A 10,386-nucleotide genomic window follows, 5' to 3' on the forward strand; every position below is an offset into this window, starting at 1 on the left:
TTGACGCCCACTAGACCTGCTCCATAGTCGCTGATCCACCCTCGCGGTTACTCCCTACCAACGAGATTCTTTGTAAAGGCCTCGTAGTGAGTTTGCTAGTCATCTCACCTAAGGAAGTGTGATGAACAACTAGCGTAGCTCACGGTTTGTGGGTAAAGATGTGCAACCTCTGCAGAGTGTAAAACTGGTATACTAGCCGTGCTCACGGTCATGAGCGGCCCAGATCCTCCTTTTGATTAGTGGGGTTATCTTCCTTTGACGAGGCAGGTTTCCCCGGGTGGCTTGGTTTGGTTTGGTACTCAGTAGTTTCTGAATTAATTCTGATTAATTACTATGTAACTGGGTTAATGGTAATTCATCAACTCGTAGTAAATAGCTTTAATAAAATTTTGCCAACCCTTAAAAGCTAATGCAGTTGAGTCAGCTAACCTTAGAGCCTCATAGTTTGTGTTATACTTGTTGAGTACAAGTTGTGTACTCACTCTTGCCCCTTCTCTACTTTTTCCTCTTGGCTACGCTACTGCTGCTCAGTTCCTGCCGACACGAGGGAGTTCGTTCCAGCGCTACCAGGACTACGAGGACTTCTAGGTGTTCGTCTCCCAGTCGACGTCCCTGTGGCGCCCAGCTCAGCTTCGTAGAGTTTTATCGTATTTGTACTTCACTTCCGCTGTATCAGACATTTTTGTCATTAATGTAATAAATAACATTCGTATTTTGATTTATTATGTCTTATTCGTGATATGTGCTGTGATATACTATTCATTCTGTTGTATATACGTGTGACTTGATCCTGGCACGTATATGATTGCTCGGTTTATGTTCTTTTATAAACCGGGTGTTACAGAGTGGTATCAGAGCCGTATCGACTGTAGGACGAAAGCCTAGATAGAACTGGTCGAGTTTTAGGACCTCTTCTCTCCAATCCTTGTCTGCTGAAATTATTTCGCTATTATACCCCTTGACTTCTATGACTTCTTACCGTCTTGCCTTGATTTCTCTCTCTAAAAAATAGCTTCCGTAGAATTTGGCTTGAATCAGTCATCTGACCACCATGAGTAAGCTAGGAGATCCTTTTATAATAATACGGTAGTACGTTCTGCAACGCGTTGTGTTAGTCGAGTCGTATGTTAAAAACTCGACTAAGTCATGAAAATTGACTGCTTGTTATTATGCTACATGTTTGATTTAGATTTTTGAATGATTGCATAGCTTAGTAGTTTAAATTTGTTTAAAGAAAATCAGTCTTATGTTAAGTTAACTAATTAATAAAATGAATTAGATCGTTGGGGGTAAAACCGTCCACTCTATTCTGTCTACTTTATCATGTCTAAGTCTTTTTTCCACAAAGAGTTATCATATCCATCTGAATTTATTCCTGCAATATCCTTACTCGTGAAATCTTTTGTCCAAAATCAGATGGTGAACACCAGGCGTGGTTCTGACCAGCAGGGGCAGAACAACCATGGTCAGAACACCCAGGGGACTGGGATCCCGATGCCTCCGCCTTTGACTCCGGAGCAGTACTTCCAGCTCCAGATGCAGATGATGGCCACCCTGAACAACACTGTTCAGGCACTTCAGCAGGCTCACACTCAGCCTCCGCCTCCTGCACCGCCGCAGCCCCGCGACAGGTGTGCCGAGTTCCTGAGGGGTCACCCGCCGACGTACTCTCATACGTCCGACCCTCTTCAGGCTGACGACTGGCTCCGTGCAGTGGAGCGTCAGCTGGACATCGCCCAGTGCGATGATCGTGAGCGCGTCTTCTACGCAGCAGGACAGCTGCGTGGGGCAGCTTTGGACTGGTGGGAGTCCCACCCAGTCCAGGACCGCGAGGCTCTCACTTGGCTCCAGTTCCGGGAGCGGTTCCGCAGCCACAACGTCCCCGCGGGCGTTATGAAGATGAAGCAGAAGGAGTTCCTTGCACTGAAACAGGTAATCTTAAATATAATCATTCAGCGGTTTCTTTTGAGCTAATGCCCCTTATTCTATCCTTATGAATCTTGAGTTAATCTTTCGATATCTATCTGTCTTTGTCACTTCAGGGGACTATGTCGGTCACGGAGTATCGTGATCGCTTTCTGCAGCTTGCTCGCTACGCCCCTGCCGATGTTGCGGATGATCGCAAGAAGAGGAGCACTTCATAGAGGGTCTTGAGGACTACCTCCAGTACGCGCTGCTCAACCTCCGCTTCGACGACTTCAACCATCTGGTTGACAGCGCGCTCAACACGGAGCGCAAGCACCTGGAGATGGAGGACAAGAAGAGGAAGATTGTCCCCGTTGCTTCCGGCAGCAACACTAGTCCCCACCTCCAGCCGCCTCAGCAGTACCAGCAGTAGCAATACTGGCCTCCCTAGCTGTACCAGCAGTGGCTGCAGCAGTACCCGCCTCGACAGCAGCAGCAGGCAGGCCAGGGCCCGAGGTTACCGGCACCTCCGGCTCGTACTGCTCCACCAGCACCGCCAGCACCTCAGGCTCCACGGCAGGCATCTCCTCCTGCCGGACAGCAGGCTCAGGGACCCCCTCGCACCTGCTATCACTGCGGCCAGCCGGGGCACTATGCCAACACTTGCCCCCGGAAGGCGCAGCCGGGACAGCAGGGGCGCCCAGCTCAGCCCAGGGCGCCAGCACAGGGTCGGGTGAACCACGTGACGGCCGAGTCAGCGGCCGAGGCTCCTAACGTGGTTATTGGTACGTTCATGGTCAACTCTCACCCCGCTACAGTGCTTTTCGATACCGGTGCTACTCATTCTTTCATCTCCAAGTCATTTGCCGAGCAGCATCGTATACCGGTTTCTTGTACTGAGGACAGCTATGGTAGTTACCTCACCTGGGGGTCAGATACGTACATGTTCTATATGCTCCAGAGTTAGTATTGTCATAAAGGTGGTAGAATTCCGCACTGGCTTGATAGTTATTGACTCCTCGGGGATAGATGTGATTTTGGGCATGGAGACCCTTACTAGATGGGGAGTCCGTATTGATTGTGCTCAGCGGACAGTTCACTTGTCAGCATCTGATGGCCAAGAGGTGACAGTCAGTGCTTCAGAGCCTTCTGGGTTTCTTCATCAGATGGAGGCTAGACCCACGGATGGTATTCGCGTGGTGTCTGAATTCCCGGATGTCTTTCCGGATGATTTGCCAGGTATGCCGCCTGAACGCGCCATTGAGTTTTGTATTGATCTCTTGCCTGGCATAGCTCCTATTGCAAAGCGGCCCTACCGTATGGCACCTATAGAGCATGAGGAAGTAAAGAAGACTATTGATGAGTTGCTAGCCAAGGGCTATATCCGTCGCAGCTTCTCTCCTTGGGCTTTTCCATTATTGCTGGTAGATAAGAAGGATGGCTCGAAGAGGATGTGTGTGGATTATCGGGAGCTGAATGCAGTCACTATCAAGAACAAGCATCCACTGCCCTGTATTGAGGATCTCTTTGATTTGCTTTGAGGTGCTCATATATTTTCGAAGATTGATCTTCGTTCGGGTTATTTTCAGCAAAGGATCCGTCCTGGGGATATTCCGAAGACGGCATTCACTTGCAAGTACGGGCTATATGAGTACACGGTCATGTCCTTCGGCTTGACTAATGCCCCGGCTTTCTTCATGCATCTGATGAACATGGTCTTCATGAATTATCTGGATGTCTTTGTGGTGATTTTCATTGATGATATTCTGATCTTCTCCAAGACAGAGGAAGAGCATGAGGAGCATCTGAGACTCGTATTGCAGAGGCTGAGAGAGCATCAGTTGTATGCTAAGTTCAGCAAGTACGAGTTCTGGATTGACGAGGTTCCATTCCTCAGTCATGTTATCTCTCAGGGAGGCATTGCTGTTGATCCGAGCAAGGTGAAGGATGTGCTAGAGTGGGAGACACCGCAGACAGTAATGGAAGTCAGGTCATTCTTGGGCTTAGCTGGATATTATCGGAGGTTCATTGAGAATTTCTCCAAGATCGCGAAGCCTTTGACTTCTTTGCTGGAGAAAAATAGTGGCTTTCGTGTGGACTGATGAGCGTCAGAGGGCCTTTGATGAGCTGAAGAAAAGGTTGACTACGGCGCCTAGTCCTGACTTTGCCAGACCAGACCAAGAGGTTCACAGTATATTGTGATGCTTCGAAGGATGGTCTTGGGTGTGTTCTGATGCAGGAAGGCAGAGTGATAGCTTATGCTTCACGGCAGCTACGCGGGCATGAGCTGAACTATCCTACTCATGATCTTGAGTTAGCCGCAGTTGTGCATGCTCTGAAGATTTGGAGGCATTACTTGTATGGACAGCGGTGTGATATCTACACTGATCACAAGAGCCTCAAGTACATTTTCACGCAGAATGAGCTGAACATGCGGCAGAGAAGATGGCTAGAGTTGGTCAAGGATTATGACCTGGAGATTCACTATCATCCGGGCAAGGCCAATGTTGTAGCAGATGCTTTGAGCAGGAGATGCTATGTCAACATGGCCGTGGCTTTCCAGATGCCTCCAGAGTTATGCGAGGAGTTTGAGCAGTTGAGTCTGGGCTTCTTGCATCATACCTCCAGTGCAGCGTTTGAGGCAGTACCGACTCTAGAGTCAGAGATCAGGCAGCATCAGAAAGATGATGAGAAGCTGCAGGAGATCCGTGAGTTGCTCAAGAAGGGCAAGGCCCCACACTTCAGAGAGGATGATCAGGGTACTTTGTGGTACAAGAACCGGATCTGTGTGCCAGATGTGAAGGATCTCCGGAAGTTGATTCTGAGTGAGGCCCATGATACAACTTACTCTATTCATCCGGGCAGGACGAAGATGTACTATGATCTGAAGGAACGTTTCTGGTGGTATGGGATGAAGCGTTCAGTGGCAGAGTACGTGGCTATTTGTGACACCTGTCAGTGTGTCAAGGCTGAGCATCAGAGGCCAACAGGTCTATTACAGCCTTTGAAGATTCCAGAGTGGAAATGGGAGGAGATCACTATGGACTTCATTGTTGGATTGCCTCGTACTCAGAAAGGGTACAACTCCATTTGGGTAGTAGTGGATCGATTGACGAAGGTTGCTCACTTCATTCCAGTGAACACTACTTACTCCGGTGCTAGACTGGCAGAGTTGTACATCTCTCGGATTGTCTGCTTACATGGTGTGCCCAAGAAGATCATATCTGACAGAGGGTCTCAGTTCACTTCTCGATTCTGGGAGCAGCTCCATGATTCGCTGGATACGAAGCTGCGTTTCAGTACGGCTTATCACCCTCAGACAGATGGGCAGACATAGAGAACCAACCAAGTGTTGGAGGATATGCTGAGAGCTTGTGCCATTCAGTACGGTACTAGTTGGGATAAGTGCCTGTCTTATGCTGAGTTCTCATATAACAACAGCTATCAGGCCAGTCTGAAGAAGTCCCCCTTCGAGGCATTGTATGGCAGAAAGTGCAGGACTCCTCACTATTGGGATCGGATTGGTGAGAAGCAGCTCTTTGGCCCTGAGATCATAGATGATGCAGAGCAGATGGTACAGGCTGTGCGAGAAAATCTGAGGATTGCACAGAGCAGGCAAAAGAGCTATGCAGATGGCAAACGGAGAGACCTGACTTTCAGTGTTGGTGATCATGTATACCTGAAGGTGTCCTCCGATGAGAGGAATCCGCAGATTCAATGTCAAGGGGAAGTTAGCACCTCGGTATGTGGGGCCATTCAAGGTGCTAGAGTGGAAAGGCGAAGTTGCTTATCGCCTGGAGTTACCTCCCAGCCTCTCAGGAGTTCACGATGTCTTCCACATATCTCAGCTGAAGAGGTGTCTGCGAGTACCCGAGGAGCAGGCACCACTGGATGGAGTAGATGTCCAGGAAGATCTGACTTATACTGAGCATCCGGTGAAGATTCTGGAGACATCAAAGAGGGTTACTCGAAACAAGCGCATCAAGATGTGCAGAGTTTAGTGGAGTCATCACAGTGAAGCTGAGGTTACATGGGAGCGAGAAGATGAGCTGAGGAAGACATATCCAGATCTCTTTGCTAGCCAGCCCAGCTAAATCTCGGGGACGAGATTTCTTTAAGGGGGTAGGGTCTGTAACACCCTAATTTAAATTTCAGCCTTTTACAATAAATTTAATTGGCTTTATTTAATTTTCTAAGGTTTATTGTGTTAGACTTGCATTTAATCTAAAATTTTGTTCCTTAAGTAATTAAAATTTTATCATAGGTTTAAATTTTGGTGTTGCATTCATGCTGGTGCATAGTTTTAAATATTTGAGTGTGGTTTGAATTCAAATTTGTATTTGAATTCAAACTATGTTTGAATTAGAAATAGAAAAGAGAAAAACCCAGATAAATAGAAAACCAACCAAGCCCAAAACCCCTAAACCCATCTAAACTCTAGCAGCGCCCCGTGGCCCAGCAGCAGCCTCGGCCCACTCCCTCACTCCGGGCCCAACCCGTTTCCTTTCTTTCCCACCACCCTGGCCCACCTCTCGCCCGCTTAGTCCGCTCGCCAGCGCGGCCCGTGCAAACCCCCGCTCCACCCCGCACAAGCGCACGGCCCAGCGCGTCGCGGCCCGCTCACCCGCTCGCGTTGCCGCTCAGCCCGCGCCCCGCCCCCTCACTGGCAGCCTGACCCCACCGGTCAATTTCTTCCCCTCCGCGACGCGCCCGCGGAACGGCCAAGCTGCAGAGTCCGCCGTGATCCCCGTGGCCTTCCATCCCTGCTCCCTCGCCGAGATGTCCGGCGCTCCTCCTTTTAAACCATCCCGCGGCCCCCCTGCACCCCATCCACCCACACGCCGCCATCCCTAACCCTAGCACGCCGCCACCACCAGCTCCTGCCAGCGCTAAATCCCCTGCGCCGCCGAGTGCTGACCGCCCCACCTCGCCACGGCCCCCAATAATCCCCACAGGAGTTTCGCCTGAGCACCCGGAACCCCTCCGAGCGTTTTTCCCTGACCCCGGACCACGCTATCGCCGGAATTGATCTGGACTTCAACTCCGGTGAGTCTCTGTGCCGCCGTCTCTTTTCCTCACCGCCACTGGTGCTCCGGCCGCCCTGAGCCCCGTAACTTCTTCGCAGGAGAACCATGAGTCGAGCCGCGGGGCCCTGATTCCCAGAGCTCCACTGCAACGACCACCCCCCCCCCCCGAGCGCCGCCCGTGACTCGCCGCCGGTCCGCAACGCCGACGCCCTTCACGGCCTCCCTGCTCGAGCCCGACCCCGGTGAGCTTCAGTACCATTCTCCCATACCTTTGCGCTCGTTTTGGTAGCCGTAGCCCCCTGCAGTCAGTGGACCGCCTGCTCCGGCGCGCCCTCGCGGTCCAGAGCCGCCATGGCCGCCGAACTCCGTGCTCCGGACCTCCCCAAACCCAACCAGCACCACAGGTGGACTACACGTGCCACGATCGTCCTCCGCGGCGAAACCCTAGCCCCAGCGGAGCCCTACAGCCCCCAGAACACTTTCTCCGGTCGTGCGCCGCCAGCGAGCTCCGCCGCCGCCCGCGCCCCCAACTGTCCTCAGCCAGCGGATCCGAAAGCGATGGCCGCGATTAGATCGTTCCCCGTTTAGATCTGAGCCGCCAGATCTGAATCCAACGGATCAGATCTGAAGATAACCCTTCGCCCTGCACGTTTTGGATAAGAGCCCCTGTTCTTTCCTGTTATCAACCCGCGGTCCAGCCTTAGTAAAAAATAATTACAGTTAGGTCCCGGTTTTTACCCAAACCCCCCTGACCTTCCTAGTATTAGTACCCGCCATCCAGAGCCGTCGGTTTTGCACGTTAGCCCTTAGATTTAATGGTTAATTACGTTTAGGCCCTCGATTTTTGCAGAAAAGCCCCTGGAACCTTAGTTTTCTTGCAGTTTAGTCCCTGAACCTTGTTTTTTAGCCTAGAAAATACGTTTTAGCTCCGATTTAGGCGTTCTTTATATCCACGCGATCGTTGTAATGCGTAGAATAGTTTTAGACTAGTTTAGGGTGCTGTTTTTATGTATTGATGTATTGTTTCTTAGTTTTTGTTAGTGTCTGCTTGTATGCTTATTGTTGTGCATTGTTTTTGGCCATGTGTTCGTGAGTAGACGTCGAGCTACCGGAGGAGCCCCAGTACCAGTACCCGGAGCAGCCGTCTTCTGACCACTTTGAGCAACAGCAGGAGCAGTACGAGGAAGGCAAGTATAACATGAACAACCTATCATCTTTAAATACAATTTCATACTGCATTTAATACTGTATGCCTATAAGGATTGTCCTAGCCACTTTATATCCTTTATATATCCCTTGGGGTTGCATTTTGTTTAGTTGTGCTAGGTTGCTGCGCTATAACACACTCTGGTCCTTTTAATTAATTTGATTAATGGTTTACTTGAACTTAATTCTGAGAATGGCCCTGTGTGCTTTGTGCTTGGGTGGCTCACGTCTCGTTAAAATATGGTTTTTGTAGAAACATGGTTTAGGGGGCCAGCACGGTTCTTAGTGCTTGGTTGGCCACTCTCCATAAGAACCGGTTCATAGAGCGACAACCTGGGATAACAACGCTACCACAAGACTGTAATGGGACGGTCTTGGCGTAATAATTAGGTCTTTTTGGTTTGGAGTAACTTACTTGCGGGGCAGGGGCGGTAAGCTTCTATGGCCCTCGTGCTGAGTGGCCTCGTCTGTGCTTCGTGTCTTGACGCCCACTAGACCTGCTCCATAGTCGCTGATCCACCCTCGCGGTTACTCCCTACCAACGAGATTCTTTGTAAAGGCCTCGTAGTGAGTTTGCTAGTCATCTCACCTAAGGAAGTGTGATGAACAACTAGCGTAGCTCACGGCTTGTGGGTAAAGATGTGCAACCTCTGCAGAGTGTAAAACTGGTATACTAGCCGTGCTCACGGTCATGAGCGGCCCAGATCCTCCTTTTGATTAGTGGGGTTATCTTCCTTTGACGAGGCAGGTTTCCCCAGGTGGCTTGGTTTGGTTTGGTACTCAGTAGTTTCTGAATTAATTCTGATTAATTACTATGTAACTGGGTTAATGGTAATTCATCAACTCGTAGTAAATAGCTTTAATAAAATTTTGCCAACCCTTAAAAGCTAATGCAGTTGAGTCAGCCAACCTTAGAGCCTCATAGTTTGTGTTATACTTGTTGAATACAAGTTGTGTACTCACTCTTGCCCCTTCTCTACTTTTTCCTCTTGGCTACGCTACTGCTGCTCAGTTCCTGCCGACACGAGGGAGTTCGTCCAGCGCTACCAGGACTATGAGGACTTCTAGGTGTTCGTCTCCCAGTCGACGTCCCTGTGGCGCCCAGCTCAGCTTCGGAGAGTTTTATCGTATTTGTACTTCACTTCCGCTGTTTCAGACATTTTTGTCATTAATGTAATAAATAACATTCGTATTTCGATTTATTATGTCTTATTCGTGATATGTGCTGTGATATACTATTCATTCTGTTGTATATACGTGTGACTTGATCCTGGCACGTATATGATTGCTCGGTTTATGTTCTTTTATAACCCGGGTGTTACACTATATGGCTCTGGTCTTTACTGATTAATTAGATTTCTCTAACTTGTTAGTAGTTTATCGAAAGGCCTAAGAGGGGGGACTAGGTTGAAGAGGGGTACTCGGCCTACCAGAGGGATTTTGGTACGCCTACGGGGTACGCTCGATTTGGGGGAGGGTGCACTAGCCTAGTGGCTGAAACCTTAGCGGGCTACTACTGGTTAGAGAGTCTTTATGAAGGCCTCGTAGCATCCCAATGCAATCACACCTGGGAAGTGTGGTATTGTGCCTGATCAGCACATGTGTGGTTGGGTTCAAAGTTCTTTGGAACTTTTACGCGACTTGTGGTGAAAGTGTGCAACCTCTGCAGAGTGAAAACTGATATATCAGCCGTGCTTATGGTTAAGTGCGGCTCGGACCCTCACATGTCTACTTAATTATAATTAATGCTTTAATTTAGTTATTCAATATTCCAAGATTATTTGATTTATTTCAATTATTAATATCTTTTCATAAATGTGGGATGGTTACACACATGCTAGTAAATAGGTTCTTAATGCTCAACTGTTAATTAAAATGCTTATCGCTTATTCAGCCAGCCTTTATCCTTAATTTAGCCTTGCAAGTCATTTATTTTCCAATATACTTGCTGAGTACGATATGTGCTCACCCTTGCTATAACCACACTGCTCAAAAGAGAAAGCTGCGTGAAGTTTGCTGAAGATATTGCTAAGTTCTAGGTGCATGCAACCCCTGGTTGATTGCCTGTGAAGTGTGGAGCCGTCATTTCCAGTTAAAGCTGTGTATCTCTGATAGACCTTTCAATCCCTGTAAGTCACTTTTACATGACATTGTTGCTCATTATGCCATTATGACGTCACTATATATATGAAACATGATTCTGACATACATATAGTTATACATTCGGTATTCTTTTAAAAATCAGGTG

This window comes from Panicum virgatum, chromosome 2N, assembly GCF_016808335.1.
Source record: "Panicum virgatum strain AP13 chromosome 2N, P.virgatum_v5, whole genome shotgun sequence".
NCBI lineage: Eukaryota > Viridiplantae > Streptophyta > Magnoliopsida > Poales > Poaceae > Panicum > Panicum virgatum.